At 45.2% G+C, this 17,500-nt stretch overlaps 1 protein-coding gene and 1 long non-coding RNA gene across 5 annotated transcripts in view; both read left to right on the forward strand.

Moving 5' to 3' along the window:
• The window catches only part of LOC118376212 (zinc finger protein 385A-like), a 219,607-nt gene that overhangs the window by 71,694 nt on the left and 130,413 nt on the right, over window positions 1-17,500 (forward strand). The window lies entirely within an intron of this gene.
• On the forward strand, window positions 3,172-5,417 carry LOC127913211 (uncharacterized). Of its 4 annotated transcripts, none has more exons than XR_008085284.1 (5): window positions 3,172-3,428; window positions 3,641-3,676; window positions 3,857-3,892; window positions 4,109-4,144; window positions 5,136-5,417. It is a non-coding gene; the product is annotated as an uncharacterized LOC127913211 (long non-coding RNA). The 4 variants fall into 4 exon arrangements; XR_008085283.1 differs by lacking the exon at window positions 3,857-3,892 and adding an exon at window positions 3,929-3,964; XR_008085287.1 differs by having other exon boundaries at window positions 3,400-3,464.

Consider the following 17,500-nt stretch of genomic DNA (forward strand, 5'->3'; position numbering starts at 1 on the left):
GTCAAAAGCAGTCACCCCCCCTTAAAAAAAATACAAAATAAAATGAACCAGTACTTGCACTTGACCCCCCCCCCCCGCTCTGACTCTACTGATAGCTACGTTATTGAGGGACTTTTTATTTTATGACTGTGATATAGCTATCTTAAGATGAATGCACTAACTGTAAGTCGCTCTGAATAAGAGTGTCTGCTAAATTATTAAAATGTAAATTAATAGGGTGCCATTTGGGACACAGTCCATGACCAATCGAATACAAATCAAATCAAATCAAATCAAATGAGGACACCCCCGGACAGGGCCAAACAGGAAGGAAAGCAGAACCATTGAATAGTGCATCAGCTAGCTGCTAGCGTGGAGGGAGAGAGAAATATGCTGAGGCTGCTCCTAGTGCTCCTAGCTCTCCTAGTGCTCTCGTAGTGCTCCTAGTCAGCCTAGTGCTCCCCTTGTGCTCCTTGTCTCGTAGTGCTAGTGCTCCTATTGCTCCTAGTCAGCCTAGTGTCCCCTCGTGCTCCTTGTGCACGTAGTGCTAGTGCTCCTCGTGCTCCTAGTCAGCCTAGTGCCCCCCTTGTGCTCCTAGTGCTAGTGCTCCTAGTTCTCCTAGTCAGCCTAATGCTCCCCTTGTGCTCCTAGTGCTCCTAGTGCTCCTAGCGCTCCTAGTGCTTCTAGTGCTCCTAGTGCTCCTAGTCAGCCTAGTGCTCCCCTTGTGCTCCTAGTGCTAGTGCTCCTAGTTCTCCTAGTCAGCCTAATGCTCCCCTTGTGCTCCTAGTGCTCCTAGCGCTCCTAGTGCTCTCCAGGTGCTCCTAGTGAGCCTAGTGCTCCTAGTCAGCCTAGTGCTCCCCTTGTGCTCCTTGTGCTCATAGTGCTAGTGCTCCTATTGCTCCTAGTCAGCCTAGTGTCCCCTCGTGCTCCTTGTGCTCGTAGTGCTAGTGCTCCTAGTTCTCCTAGTCAGCCTAATGCTCCCCTTGTGCTCCTAGTGCTCCAGCCTTTGAAACAAGGGGAGAGTGGAATCATACAGTCTTGTCCTTTGCTGTGTCTATGTGTGTCTCTCAAATGTCTCTCTTGTCTCTCACTGCTTCTGAGGCACCCTTGGCAAAAGTAGTGCATTATATAGGGAATAGGGTGTGCACTAAAAGTAAAGCACAAGATAGGGAATAGGGTGCCATGTGGGACACACACTATGTGAATATGAGAGAGAGAGAGAGAGAGAGAGAGAGAGAGAGAGAGAGAGAGAGAGAGAGAGAGAGAGAGAGAGAGAGAGAGAGAGAGAGTGAGAGAGTGAGTATATCTTTATCAAATGAGAGTATCTATGATTCAGGGAGGTTTTCTCTGTAAGAGGTAATGAGGAAGATGAGGGGAATTCATGCTTGTCTGGGGAAGTTTCACTGAGCTTCTTTTTGTCCACTTTGCATAATACTGTAGTACAGGGTTCACCAACTGGCAGCTGAATTTGGCCCACGGATAATTTGATTTGCCCCCCCCTTATTATTCTTTAAAAAATGTATATATAATAATTAAAAACACCAGCATATTAACTTTTAATTTAGGAAATTCTGCATTCACCTACACTGATTGACGTGGATTTAACAAGTGACATCAATAAGGGATCATAGCTTTCACCTGGATTCACCTGGTCACATTAGTGGTTCCCAAACTTTTTCAGTTACTGTACCACCAACTGAATTTAGCTCTGCCCGGAGTACCCCTGAACTGAACTCTCATCTGCATTTAATTAGTAGGTCTATTGTCACGGCTGACTGGGTGTGTGAGGTAAGAATCAGGCGCAGAGAGCAGAGAGTTCCAAAAGGGAAAAGTGCACTTTAATCTGGCACCAAAATACAATGCCCAAAACACAGGGCGCGAAAATACTGACCAACCCAAAACACAGGGTACGTGGTCCGGAGCACTAACACACCCAACGACACAACATGTAACACAAAATTAATCCCGTACAAAACAATGGTGGGTTTACTAGGCTTAAATTAGGAAGCACATCAGGAAAACACAATTAGACACAGGTGCAACTAATAAGACAAAACAAACAGAAAAAGGGATCGGTGGCGGCTAGTAGGCCAGTAACGACGACCGCCGAGCGCCGCCCAAACAGGCAGGGGAGGCGTGATATCTATGGTCTCATGAGTCTTTTCAAGTGCCCCATGTGGATAGGTCAGGTTCCACCATGGGTCCTAGTACTGGTCTATGTCATGGAAGGAGCAGGTAAGGTAGTGAGGGAGAGAGAGAGAGAGAGAGAGAGAGAGAGGCCACAAACAGGTAAGGTAGTGAGGGAGAGAGAGAGGCCACAAACAGGTAAGGTAGTGAGGGAGAGACAGAGGCCACAAACAGGTAAGGTAGTGAGGGAGAGAGAGGCCACAAACAGGTAAGGTAGTGAGGGAGAGAGAGGCCACAAACAGGTAAGGTAGTGAGGGAGAGACAGAGGCCACAAACAGGTAAGGTAGTGAGGGAGAGACAGAGGCCACAAACAGGTAAGGTAGTGAGGGAGAGACAGAGGCTACAAACAGGTAAGGTAGTGAGGGAGAGAGAGAGGCCACAAACAGGTAAGGTAGTGAGGGAGAGAGAGGCCACAAACGGGTAAGGTAGTGAGGGAGAGAGAGGCCACAAACAGGTAAGGTAGTGAGGGAGAGAGAGAGGCCACAAACAGGTAAGGTAGTGAGGGAGAGAGAGAGGCCACAAACAGGTAAGGTAGTGAGGGAGAGAGAGAGAGGCCACAAACAGGTAAGGTAGTGTGAGAGAGAGAGGCCACAAACAGGTAAGGTAGTGAGGGAGAGAGAGAGGCCACAAACAGGTAAGCTAGTGTGAGAGAGAGAGGCCACAAACGGGTAAGGTAGTGTGAGAGAGAGAGGCCACAAACAGGTAAGGTAGTGTGAGAGAGAGAGGCCACAAACAGGTAAGGTAGTGTGAGAGAGAGAGGCCACAAACAGGTAAGCTAGTGTGAGAGAGAGAGGCCACAAACGGGTAAGGTAGTGTGAGAGAGAGAGGCCACAAACAGGTAAGGTAGTGTGAGAGAGAGAGGCCACAAACAGGTAAGGTAGTGTGAGAGAGAGAGGCCACAAACAGGTAAGGTAGTGTGAGAGAGAGAGGCCACAAACAGGTAAGGTAGTGTGAGAGAGAGAGGCCACAAACAGGTAAGGTAGTGTGAGAGAGAGAGAGGCCACAAACAGGTGAGTTAGTGAGGGAGAGAGAGAGGCCACAAACAGGTGAGGTAGTGAGGGAGAGAGAGAGGCCACAAACAGGTGAGTTAGTGAGGGAGAGAGAGAGGCCACAAACAGGTAAGGTAGTGAGGGAGAGAGAGAGGCCACAAACAGGTGAGTTAGTGAGGGAGAGAGAGAGGCCACAAACAGGTAAGGTAGTGAGGGAGAGAGAGAGGCCACAAACAGGTGAGTTAGTGAGGGAGAGAGAGAGGCCACAAACAGGTGAGTTAGTGAGGGAGAGAGAGAGGCCACAAACAGGTGAGTTAGTGAGGGAGAGAGAGGCCACAAACAGGTGAGTTAGTGAGGGAGAGAGAGAGTCCACAAACAGGTGAGTTAGTGAGGGATAGAGAGGCCACAAACAGGTGAGTTAGTGAGGGAGAGACAGAGGCTACAAACAGGTGAGTTAGTGAGGGATAGAGAGAGGCCACAAACAGGTGAGTTAGTGAGGGAGAGAGAGAGGCTACAAACAGGTGAGTTAGTGAGGGAGAGAGAGAGGCCACAAACAGGTGAGTTAGTGAGGGAGAGAGAGAGGCTACAAACAGGTGAGTTAGTGAGGGAGAGAGAGAGGCTACAAACAGGTGAGGTAGTGAGGGAGAGAGAGAGTCCACAAACAGGTGAGTTAGTGAGGGAGAGAGAGAGGCCACAAACAGGTGAGTTAGTGAGGGAGAGAGAGAGTCCACAAACAGGTGAGTTAGTGAGGGAGAGAGAGAGGCCACAAACAGGTGAGTTAGTGAGGGAGAGAGAGAGTCCACAAACAGGTGAGTTAGTGAGGGAGAGAGAGAGGCCACAAACAGGTGAGTTAGTGAGGGAGAGAGAGAGGCTACAAACAGGTGAGTTAGTGAGGGAGAGAGAGAGGCCACAAACAGGTGAGTTAGTGAGGGAGAGAGAGAGGCTACAAACAGGTGAGTTAGTGAGGGATAGAGAGAGGCCACAAACAGGTGAGTTAGTGAGGGAGAGACAGAGGCTACAAACAGGTGAGTTAGTGAGGGAGAGAGAGAGGCCACAAACAGGTGAGTTAGTGAGGGATAGAGAGGCCACAAACAGGTGAGTTAGTGAGGGATAGAGAGGCCACAAACAGGTGAGTTAGTGAGGGATAGAGAGGCCACAAACAGGTGAGTTAGTGAGGGAGAGAGAGAGTCCACAAACAGGTGAGTTAGTGAGGAGAGAGAGAGGCCACAAACAGGTGAGTTAGTGAGGGAGAGAGAGGCCACAAACAGGTGAGTTAGTGAGGGAGAGAGAGGCCACAAACAGGTGAGTTAGTGAGGGAGAGAGAGAGGCCACAAACAGGTGAGTTAGTGAGGGATAGAGAGGCCACAAACAGGTGAGTTAGTGAGGGAGAGAGAGAGTCCACAAACAGGTGAGTTAGTGAGGGAGAGAGAGAGGCCACAAACAGGTGAGTTAGTGAGGGAGAGACAGAGGCTACAAACAGGTGAGTTAGTGAGGGAGAGAGAGAGGCCACAAACAGGTGAGTTAGTGAGGGAGAGAGAGAGGCTACAAACAGGTGAGTTAGTGAGGGAGAGAGAGAGGCTACAAACAGGTGAGTTAGTGAGGGAGAGAGAGGCCACAAACAGGTGAGTTAGTGAGGGAGAGAGAGAGGCTACAAACAGGTGAGTTAGTGAGGGAGAGAGAGAGGCCACAAACAGGTGAGTTAGTGAGGGAGAGAGAGAGGCTACAAACAGGTGAGTTAGTGAGGGAGAGAGAGGCCACAAACAGGTGAGTTAGTGAGGGAGAGAGAGAGGCCACAAACAGGTGAGTTAGTGAGGGAGAGAGAGAGGCCACAAACAGGTGAGTTAGTGAGGGAGAGAGAGAGGCCACAAACAGGTGAGTTAGTGAGGGAGAGAGAGAGGCCACAAACAGGTGAGTTAGTGAGGGAGAGAGAGAGGCTACAAACAGGTGAGTTAGTGAGGGATAGAGAGATGCCACAAACAGGTAAGGTAGTGAGAAGTGCTTCTCCAAGCTCAAAGAGGTCATAGACTGATCATCTCTATTCTCTTAGAAGAGTAGAAGATGATGTCCCCATAGCACCTTTTTTTTCTAAGAGTGTATCAATCTGAATGATTGTACACTGCATGGCCAAATGTATGTGGACATGTCCTCATCGAACATCTCATTCCAAAATCATGGGCATTAATATGGAGATGGTTCCCCCTTTGCTGCTATAACAGCCTCCACTCTTTCGGAAAGCTTTCCACTAAATATTGGAACATTGCTGCAGGGATTTGCTTCAATTCAGCCACAAGAGCATTAGTGAGGTCAGGGACTGATGTTGGGCAATTAGGCCTGGCTTGCAGTCAGCGTTCCAATTCATCCCAATCTTGGCAATTACAATTGGCACTATACATTCGGGCAGGTAGTGGTCTCCTGGCATCCGCCAAACCCAGATTCATCCATCAAACTGCCAGATGGTGAAGTGTGATTCATCACGCCAGATAATGTGTTTCCACTGCTCCAGAGTCCAATGGCTGTGAGCTTTACACCACTGCAGCTGACCCTTGGCATTGTGCATGGTGATCTTAGTCTTGTGTGCAGCTGCTCGGCCAGAGAAACACATTTCATGAAGCTCCAGAAGAACAGTTATTGTGCTGAAGTTGTTTCCAGAGGCAGTTTGGAACTCTGTGTGAGTGTTGCAACCGAGGACAGAGGAGTTTTACACGCTACATGCTTCAGCACTCGGAGAGCACACAGCACTTACAGTTGACCGGGGCAGCTCGAGCAGGGCAGGAATTTGACGAACTGACTTGTTGGAAAGGTGGCATCCTGTGACGGTGCCACGTTGAAAGTCACTGAGCTCTTCAGTACTGGCCATTCTACTGCCAATGTTTGTCCATGGAGATTGCATGGCTGTGTGCTCCATTTTATACACCTGTCAGCAACGGGTGTGGCTGAAATATCTGAATCCATTAATTTGGCCATGTAGTGTATAATGATCTCTGATGAAATGTTAGCAGCTAGAGTGTGTGTTAACTGTGTATGTAGCTGGTTATTATGCCCACGTAGCAATATGTGTCCCCCCCAACGTCAGAGTCGCTGCTACACCCATTCTCTCTCTCTCTCTCTCTCTCTCTCTCTCTCTCTCTCTCTCTCTCTCTCTCTCTCTCTCTCTCTCTCTCTCTCTCATTCACACACACACATACACTTGTCTCACTCAGGCAGCAAATTCAGGAATTTACAATGAAGCTGTCTGATCATGAGAGCCATGCACAGACTTGTTGATTGTCCCCTGCAGCAGCCCCCACCTGCACCTCCCTCTCCTCTCTCTCTCTCTCTCTCTCTCTCTCTCTCTCTCTCTCTCTCTCTCTCTCTCTCTCTCTCTCTCTCTCTCTCTCTCTCTCTCTCTCTCTCTCTCTCTCTCTCTCTCTCTCTCTCCCAGACCGCTGGCCTGCCATGCCTTCCAGAACATCTATGTAGCCATCCGCTGGCCTGCCATGCCTTCTAGAACATCTATGTAGCCAACCGCTGGCCTGCCATGCCTTCTAGAACAATCAATGTAGCCAACCGCTGGCCTGCCATGCCTTCTAGAACATCTATGTAGCCAACCGCTGGCCTGCCATGCCTTCTAGAACAATCTATGTAGCCAACCGCTGGCCTGCCATGCCTTCTAGAACAATCAATGTAGCCAACCGCTGGCCTGCCATGCCTTCTAGAACAATCAATGTAGCCAACCGCTGGCCTGCCATGCCTTCTAGAACAATGAATGTAGCCAACCGCTGGCCTGCCATGCCTTCTAGAACAATCTATGTAGCCAACCGCTGGCCTGCCATGCCTTCTAGAACATCTATGTAGCCAACCGCTGGCCTGCCATGCCTTCTAGAACAATCAATGTAGCCAACCGCTGGCCTTACATGCCTTCTAGAACAATCTATCCTTCTAGGAGTCATAAGACATCCCCTACAGCCAGTATTTGTATTTATTATGGATCCCCAGTTGTTCCTGCCATGGCAGCAGCTACTTTTCCTCGGTCCAGCAACACGAAGGCAGTTACAGTGTATTCATACCTCTTTTACTTCTATTCACATTTTGTCACGTAACAGCCTCATTGTAAAATGGATTAAAGAAAAAAAACATCTTAGCAATCTCCCCATCCAACCTGACAGAGCTTGAGAGGATCTGCAGAAAATAATAGCAGAAACTCCCCAAATATAGGTGTGCCAAGCTTGTAGCGTCATACTCAAGAAGACTCCAGGCTGTAATCGCTGCCAAAGGTGCTTCAACATTGTACTGAGTAAAGGGTCTGAATACTTATGTAAATGTGATATTTCAGTTTTTTACTTTTAATAAATTAGCAAAAATGTCTAAACCTGTTTTTGCTTTGTCATTATTGTAGTATTGTGTGTATTATGATGAGGGGGAAAAAACAATTGAATCAATTTTAGAATAAGGCTGTGACATAATAAAATGTGGAAAAGTCAAGGGGTCTGAATTCTTTCCCAAGGCATACAATTACAAATATTACAGGACTTTACATTTCATAACACGTTTCGTAACACATTGAGTGTGTTCCCTCAGACCACTACTCTACTACCACATATCTACAACACATTGAGTGTGTTCCCTCAGACCACTACTCTACTACCACATATCTACAACACATTGAGTGTGTTCCCTCAGACCACTACTCTACTACCACATATCTACAACACATTGAGTGTGTTCCCTCAGACCACTACTCTACTACCACATATCTACAACACATTGAGTGTGTTCCCTCAGACCACTACTCTACTACCACATATCTACAACACATTGAGTGTGTTCCCTCAGACCACTACTCTACTACCACATATCTACAACACATTGAGTGTGTTCCCTCAGACCACTACTCTACTACCACATATCTACAACACATTGAGTGTGTTCCCTCAGACCACTACTCTACTACCACATATCTACAATACATTGAGTGTGTTCCCTCAGACCACTACTCTACTACCACATATCTACAACACATTGAGTGTGTTCCCTCAGACCACTACTCTACTACCACATATCTACAACACATTGAGTGTGTTCCCTCAGACCACTACTCTACTACCACATATCTACAACACATTGAGTGTGTTCCTCAGACCACTACTCTACTACCACATATCTACAACACATTGAGTGTGTTCCTCAGACCACTACTCTACTACCACATATCTACAACACATTGAGTGTGTTCCCTCAGACCACTACTCTACTACCACATATCTACAATACATTGAGTGTGTTCCCTCAGACCACTACTCTACTACCACATATCTACAACACATTGAGTGTGTTCCCTCAGACCACAGACCACATACTACATTGAGTGTGTTCTACTACCACATATCTACAACACATTGAGTGTGTTCCCTCAGACCACTACTCTACTACCACATATCTACAACACATTGAGTGTGTTCCTCAGACCACTACTCTACTACCACATATCTACAACACATTGAGTGTGTTCCCTCAGACCACTACTCTACTACCACATATCTACAACACATTGAGTGTGTTCCCTCAGACCACTACTCTACTACCACATATCTACAACACATTAAGTGTGTTCCCTCAGACCACTACTCTACTACCACATATCTACAACACATTGAGTGTGTTCCCTCAGACCACCTCACTACCATCTAGTGTGTTCCCTCAGACCACTACTCTACTACCACATATCTACAACACATTAAGTGTGTTCCCTCAGACCACTACTCTACTACCACATATCTACAACACATTGAGTGTGTTCCCTCAGACCACTACTCTACTACCACATATCTACAACACATTGAGTGTGTTCCCTCAGACCACTACTCTACTACCACATATCTACAACACATTAAGTGTGTTCCCTCAGACCACTACTCTACTACCACATACCTACAATACATTGAGTGTGTTCCCTCAGACCACTACTCTACTACCACATATCTACAATACATTGAGTGTGTTCCCTCAGACCACTACTCTACTACCACATATCTACAATACATTGAGTGTGTTCCCTCAGTCCACTACTCTACTACCACATATCTACAACACATTGAGTGTGTTCCCTCAGACCACTACTCTACTACCACATATCTACAACACATTAAGTGTGTTCCCTCAGACCACTACTCTACTACCACATATCTACAACACATTGAGTGTGTTCCCTCAGACCACTACTCTACTACCACATATCTACAATACATTGAGTGTGTTCCCTCAGACCACTACTCTACTACCACATATCTACAACACATTGAGTGTGTTCCCTCAGACCACTACTCTACTACCACATATCTACAACACATTGAGTGTGTTCCCTCAGACCACTACTCTACTACCACATATCTACAACACATTGAGTGTGTTCCCTCAGACCACTACTCTACTACCACATATCTACAACACATTGAGTGTGTTCCCTCAGACCACTACTCTACTACCACATATCTACAACACATTGAGTGTGTTCCCTCAGACCACTACTCTACTACCACATATCTACAACACATTGAGTGTGTTCCCTCAGACCACTACTCTACTACCACATATCTACAACACATTGAGTGTGTTCCCTCAGACCACTACTCTACTACCACATATCTACAACACATTGAGTGTGTTCCCTCAGACCACTACTCTACTACCACATATCTACAACACATTGAGTGTGTTCCCTCAGACCACTACTCTACTACCACATATCTACAACACATTGAGTGTGTTCCCTCAGTCCACTACTCTACTACCACATATCTACAACACATTGAGTGTGTTCCCTCAGACCACTACTCTACTACCACATATCTACAATACATTGAGTGTGTTCCCTCAGACCACTACTCTACTACCACATATCTACAACACATTGAGTGTGTTCCCTCAGACCACTACTCTACTACCACATATCTACAACACATTGAGTGTGTTCCCTCAGACCACTACTCTACTACCACATATCTACAACACATTGAGTGTGTTCCCTCAGACCACTACTCTACTACCACATATCTACAACACATTGAGTGTGTTCCCTCAGACCACTACTCTACTACCACATATCTACAACACATTGAGTGTGTTCCCTCAGACCACTACTCTACTACCACATATCTACAACACATTAAGTGTGTTCCCTCAGACCACTACTCTACTACCACATATCTACAACACATTGAGTGTGTTCCCTCAGACCACTACTCTACTACCACATATCTACAACACATTGAGTGTGTTCCCTCAGACCACTACTCTACTACCACATATCTACAACACATTGAGTGTGTTCCCTCAGACCACTACTCTACTACCACATATCTACAACACATTAAGTGTGTTCCCTCAGACCACTACTCTACTACCACATACCTACAATACATTGAGTGTGTTCCCTCAGACCACTACTCTACTACCACATATCTACAATACATTGAGTGTGTTCCCTCAGACCACTACTCTACTACCACATATCTACAATACATTGAGTGTGTTCCCTCAGACCACTACTCTACTACCACATATCTACAACACATTGAGTGTGTTCCCTCAGACCACTACTCTACTACCACATATCTACAACACATTGAGTGTGTTCCCTCAGACCACTACTCTACTACCACATATCTACAACACATTGAGTGTGTTCCCTCAGACCACTACTCTACTACCACATATCTACAACACATTGAGTGTGTTCCCTCAGACCACTACTCTACTACCACATATCTACAACACATTGAGTGTGTTCCCTCAGACCACTACTCTACTACCACATATCTACAACACATTGAGTGTGTTCCCTCAGACCACTACTCTACTACCACATATCTACAACACATTGAGTGTGTTCCCTCAGACCACTACTCTACTACCACATATCTACAATACATTGAGTGTGTTCCCTCAGACCACTACTCTACTACCACATATCTACAACACATTGAGTGTGTTCCCTCAGACCACTACTCTACTACCACATATCTACAACACATTGAGTGTGTTCCTCAGACCACTACTCTACTACCACATATCTACAACACATTGAGTGTGTTCCCTCAGACCACTACTCTACTACCACATATCTACAACACATTGAGTGTGTTCCCTCAGACCACTACTCTACTACCACATATCTACAACACATTAAGTGTGTTCCCTCAGACCACTACTCTACTACCACATATCTACAACACATTGAGTGTGTTCCCTCAGACCACTACTCTACTACCACATATCTACAACACATTAAGTGTGTTCCCTCAGACCACTACTCTACTACCACATATCTACAACACATTGAGTGTGTTCCCTCAGACCACTACTCTACTACCACATATCTACAACACATTGAGTGTGTTCCCTCAGACCACTACTCTACTACCACATATCTACAACACATTAAGTGTGTTCCCTCAGACCACTACTCTACTACCACATATCTACAATACATTGAGTGTGTTCCCTCAGACCACTACTCTACTACCACATATCTACAATACATTGAGTGTGTTCCCTCAGACCACTACTCTACTACCACATATCTACAATACATTGAGTGTGTTCCCTCAGTCCACTACTCTACTACCACATATCTACAACACATTGAGTGTGTTCCTCAGACCACTACTCTACTACCACATATCTACAACACATTAAGTGTGTTCCCTCAGACCACTACTCTACTACCACATATCTATTGAGTGTGTTCCCTCAGACCACTACTCTACTACCACATTGATTGAGTGTGTTCCCTCAGACCACTACTCTACTACCACATATCTACAACACATTGAGTGTGTTCCTCAGACCACTACTCTACTACCACATATCTACAACACATTGAGTGTGTTCCCTCAGACCACTACTCTACTACCACATATCTACAACACATTGAGTGTGTTCCCTCAGACCACTACTCTACTACCACATATCTACAACACATTGAGTGTGTTCCCTCAGACCACTACTCTACTACCACATATCTACAACACATTGAGTGTGTTCCCTCAGACCACTACTCTACTACCACATATCTACAACACATTGAGTGTGTTCCCTCAGACCACTACTCTACTACCACATATCTACAACACATTGAGTGTGTTCCCTCAGACCACTACTCTACTACCACATATCTACAACACATTGAGTGTGTTCCCTCAGACCACTACTCTACTACCACATATCTACAACACATTGAGTGTGTTCCCTCAGACCACTACTCTACTACCACATATCTACAACACATTGAGTGTGTTCCCTCAGACCACTACTCTACTACCACATATCTACAACACATTGAGTGTGTTCCCTCAGTCCACTACTCTACTACCACATATCTACAACACATTGAGTGTGTTCCCTCAGACCACTACTCTACTACCACATATCTACAATACATTGAGTGTGTTCCCTCAGACCACTACTCTACTACCACATATCTACAACACATTGAGTGTGTTCCCTCAGACCACTACTCTACTACCACATATCTACAACACATTGAGTGTGTTCCCTCAGACCACTACTCTACTACCACATATCTACAACACATTGAGTGTGTTCCCTCAGTCCACTACTCTACTACCACATATCTACAACACATTGAGTGTGTTCCCTCAGGCCACTACTCTACTACCACATATCTACAACACATTGAGTGTGTTCCCTCAGACCACTACTCTACTACCACATATCTACAATACATTAAGTGTGTTCCCTCAGACCACTACTCTACTACCACATATCTACAACACATTGAGTGTGTTCCTCAGACCACTACTCTACTACCACATATCTACAACACATTGAGTGTGTTCCCTCAGACCACTACTCTACTACCACATATCTACAACACATTGAGTGTGTTCCCTCAGACCACTACTCTACTACCACATATCTACAACACATTGAGTGTGTTCCCTCAGACCACTACTCTACTACCACATATCTACAACACATTGAGTGTGTTCCCTCAGACCACTACTCTACTACCACATATCTACAACACATTGAGTGTGTTCCCTCAGACCACTACTCTACTACCACATATCTACAACACATTGAGTGTGTTCCCTCAGACCACTACTCTACTACCACATATCTACAACACATTGAGTGTGTTCCCTCAGACCACTACTCTACTACCACATATCTACAACACATTAAGTGTGTTCCCTCAGACCACTACTCTACTACCACATATCTACAACACATTGAGTGTGTTCCCTCAGACCACTACTCTACTACCACATATCTACAACACATTGAGTGTGTTCCCTCAGACCACTACTCTACTACCACATATCTACAACACATTAAGTGTGTTCCCTCAGACCACTACTCTACTACCACATACCTACAACACATTGAGTGTGTTCCCTCAGACCACTACTCTACTACCACATATCTACAATACATTGAGTGTGTTCCCTCAGACCACTACTCTACTACCACATATCTACAATACATTGAGTGTGTTCCCTCAGACCACTACTCTACTACCACATATCTACAACACATTGAGTGTGTTCCCTCAGACCACTACTCTACTACCACATATCTACAACACATTGAGTGTGTTCCCTCAGACCACTACTCTACTAGTGTTCCCTCAGACCACTACTCTACTACCACATATCTACAACACATTGAGTGTGTTCCCTCAGACCACTACTCTACTACCACATATCTACAACACATTGAGTGTGTTCCCTCAGACCACTACTCTACTACCACATATCTACAACACATTGAGTGTGTTCCCTCAGACCACTACTCTACTACCACATATCTACAACACATTGAGTGTGTTCCCTCAGACCACTACTCTACTACCACATATCTACAACACATTGAGTGTGTTCCCTCAGACCACTACTCTACTACCACATATCTACAATACATTGAGTGTGTTCCCTCAGACCACTACTCTACTACCACATATCTACAACACATTGAGTGTGTTCCCTCAGACCACTACTCTACTACCACATATCTACAACACATTGAGTGTGTTCCCTCAGACCACTACTCTACTACCACATATCTACAACACATTGAGTGTGTTCCCTCAGACCACTACTCTACTACCACATATCTACAACACATTGAGTGTGTTCCCTCAGACCACTACTCTACTACCACATATCTACAACACATTGAGTGTGTTCCCTCAGACCACTACTCTACTACCACATATCTACAACACATTGAGTGTGTTCCCTCAGACCACTACTCTACTACCACATATCTACAACACATTGAGTGTGTTCCCTCAGACCACTACTCTACTACCACATATCTACAACACATTGAGTGTGTTCCCTCAGACCACTACTCTACTACCACATATCTACAACACATTGAGTGTGTTCCCTCAGACCACTACTCTACTACCACATATCTACAACACATTGAGTGTGTTCCCTCAGACCACTACTCTACTACCACATATCTACAACACATTGAGTGTGTTCCCTCAGACCACTACTCTACTACCACATATCTACAACACATTGAGTGTGTTCCCTCAGACCACTACTCTACTACCACATATCTACAACACATTGAGTGTGTTCCCTCAGACCACTACTCTACTACCACATATCTACAATACATTGAGTGTGTTCCCTCAGACCACTACTCTACTACCACATATCTACAATACATTGAGTGTGTTCCCTCAGACCACTACTCTACTACCACATATCTACAACACATTGAGTGTGTTCCCTCAGACCACTACTCTACTACCACATATCTACAACACATTGAGTGTGTTCCCTCAGACCACTACTCTACTACCACATATCTACAACACATTGAGTGTGTTCCCTCAGACCACTACTCTACTACCACATATCTACAACACATTAAGTGTGTTCCCTCAGACCACTACCCTACTACCACATATCTACAATACATTGAGTGTGTTCGCTCAGACCACTACTCTACTACCACATATCTACAACACATTGAGTGTGTTCCCTCAGACCACTACTCTACTACCACATATCTACAATACATTGAGTGTGTTCCCTCAGACCACTACTCTACTACCACATATCTACAACACATTGAGTGTGTTCCCTCAGACCACTACTCTACTACCACATATCTACAACACATTGAGTGTGTTCCCTCAGACCACGACTCTACTACCACATATCTACAACACATTGAGTGTGTTCCCTCAGACCACTACTCTACTACCACATATCTACAACACATTGAGTGTGTTCCCTCAGACCACTACTCTACTACCACATATCTACAACACATTGAGTGTGTTCCCTCAGACCACTACTCTACTACCACATATCTACAACACATTGAGTGTGTTCCCTCAGACCACTACTCTACTACCACATATCTACCAGTTTGTGTCTTATGATGTGTATGTGTGAACGTGTGTCTGGTCCTATTTGTGTCTCTTCACAGTCCCTGCTGTTCCATAAGGTGTATTTTCTCTCTGTTTTTTAAATCTTATTCTACTGCTTGCATCAAATCTGATATGGAATAGAGGAAGGAATCTGCTGTTGTTATCCAATAGCACTTTTTGTCTGGTTATATAAGGGCAATAACGTTTTTAACTATTCTTGTGGAGATCAGAAGTCCCCACAATAATAGTAAACAAAAAAAAACAAACAACTGGGGACATTTTGTCAGTCGCCACGAAGTCAAGTGCTATTTCTAGTGGGTTTAGGGTTAGGGTTAGGTGTAGGCTTAGGGGTTAGGGAAAATATGATTTTGAATGGGACTGAATTATTTGTCCCCACAAGGTTGGCTGTACAATACTGTGTGTGTGTGTGTGTGTCTGCCAGCCTGTCCCTTTTGATTTGAGGTGACAGCTTTATCTTTCATTTTGACCTCAAAACAGCACAAACACTCATCGTCTACACACACACATAAACACACACACACATACACACTGTAGGCTACTACTGTAGGCTATAGTATTTATAACCTTGATATACTATATGTACTTGTAATGTGGAAAAGGGTACTCAACACTGACACTGTAATGTTTGACTACTGATGCCAATTGAAACTGATGTGGTTATGAATGATTTCCTAAATGAGGGTTGGTGCTACAACATGTGTCTCCTGTTCTCCTCTAGTACCATAATAATTCCGACAGACGTTTTCAACTAACGTGAAATCAATGAGAAATCAACCAAAAAATTCCCCATTGGATTTAGGTAAAAGGGTTGGGTGAAGAAAAATAGGAAATGCCCTTTAAGCTAGTGACTTTTTGAAAATCCAATCAGTTTTTCACGTTGATTTATCGTCACCGCATAGATTTTTGGGGGTTGAAATGACGCGGAAACAAGGTTAATTCAACACGTTTTTGACCAGTGGGTACAGATTTCACTGCTTTGAAACAAGGTTAATTCAACACGTTTTTGACCAGTGGGTACAGATTTCACTGCTTTGAAACAAGGTTAATTCAACACGTTTTTGACCAGTGGGTACAGATTTCACTGCTTTGCTTGGAACAGATCGGAAGCAACCAGAACATCAGCTATCCATATGAATGATCCTGATCATTAGCAGGAATAACACAGACAGAACAGCAGGGGAAGTGCTGGAACTGAGTGGTTTTATACCGTACAAGATCCATAGGGGAAACGGCAAGGAAAGGCCCTTGACGTTTTATGCTCAACAGAAACTGTATCACATAATCCTTTGGTGTAACCATCAGCTTCAATGAGAGCCTAGCTGAGCTATCAGAGTGTGTGTGTGTGTCCCTGAGGACATGCTCTCTCTGTGTGCGTGTGCTGAAAAGCCCTGCCCAAGCTGGCGTGCTCCACGCTGTACTCCCAGGCTCAGAGTAGCAAAAGTAAACAGACCTCCACGTTTTGTTGTTGCTGTGCGTGTGTTGTGTGTGTTGTGTGTGCATTGTGTGTGTGTGGGAGCAAAGCTGAGATTTATCTAAGGATTATGTTTTGCATCTGCTTCTGTGCCGTTAACACGTGAACCCTACACAGACCTAGGGCGGTAGGTAGAAGGAGGGGGTGAGGAGGGGGTTACTGGGGCTCACTGAACCTACAAACACCTTTTAGCCCCCTCATTCATCTTTACTGTATGTCTCCTTCTCCCCCACTCTCTCTTGTTGTACCCTTCACTAGGAGACTCAGCAACCCCCCATTTCTCTCTTTCTCTCTCACTCTCTCTCTCTCTTTACTCTCTTTACTTCTTTCTACTTTATAGAAAACCCAGCCAGCCCACCCCTCCCTCTCTGTACTCATCCCTACCTTTTACCTAGTCAACCCTTTCTGTATTCCTCCCTACCTTAGGATAGGAGACTCAGTCAGTCAGAACTA

Source organism: Oncorhynchus keta, chromosome 28 (assembly GCF_023373465.1).
Source record: "Oncorhynchus keta strain PuntledgeMale-10-30-2019 chromosome 28, Oket_V2, whole genome shotgun sequence".
In the NCBI taxonomy this organism is placed as follows: Eukaryota; Metazoa; Chordata; class Actinopteri; order Salmoniformes; family Salmonidae; genus Oncorhynchus; species Oncorhynchus keta.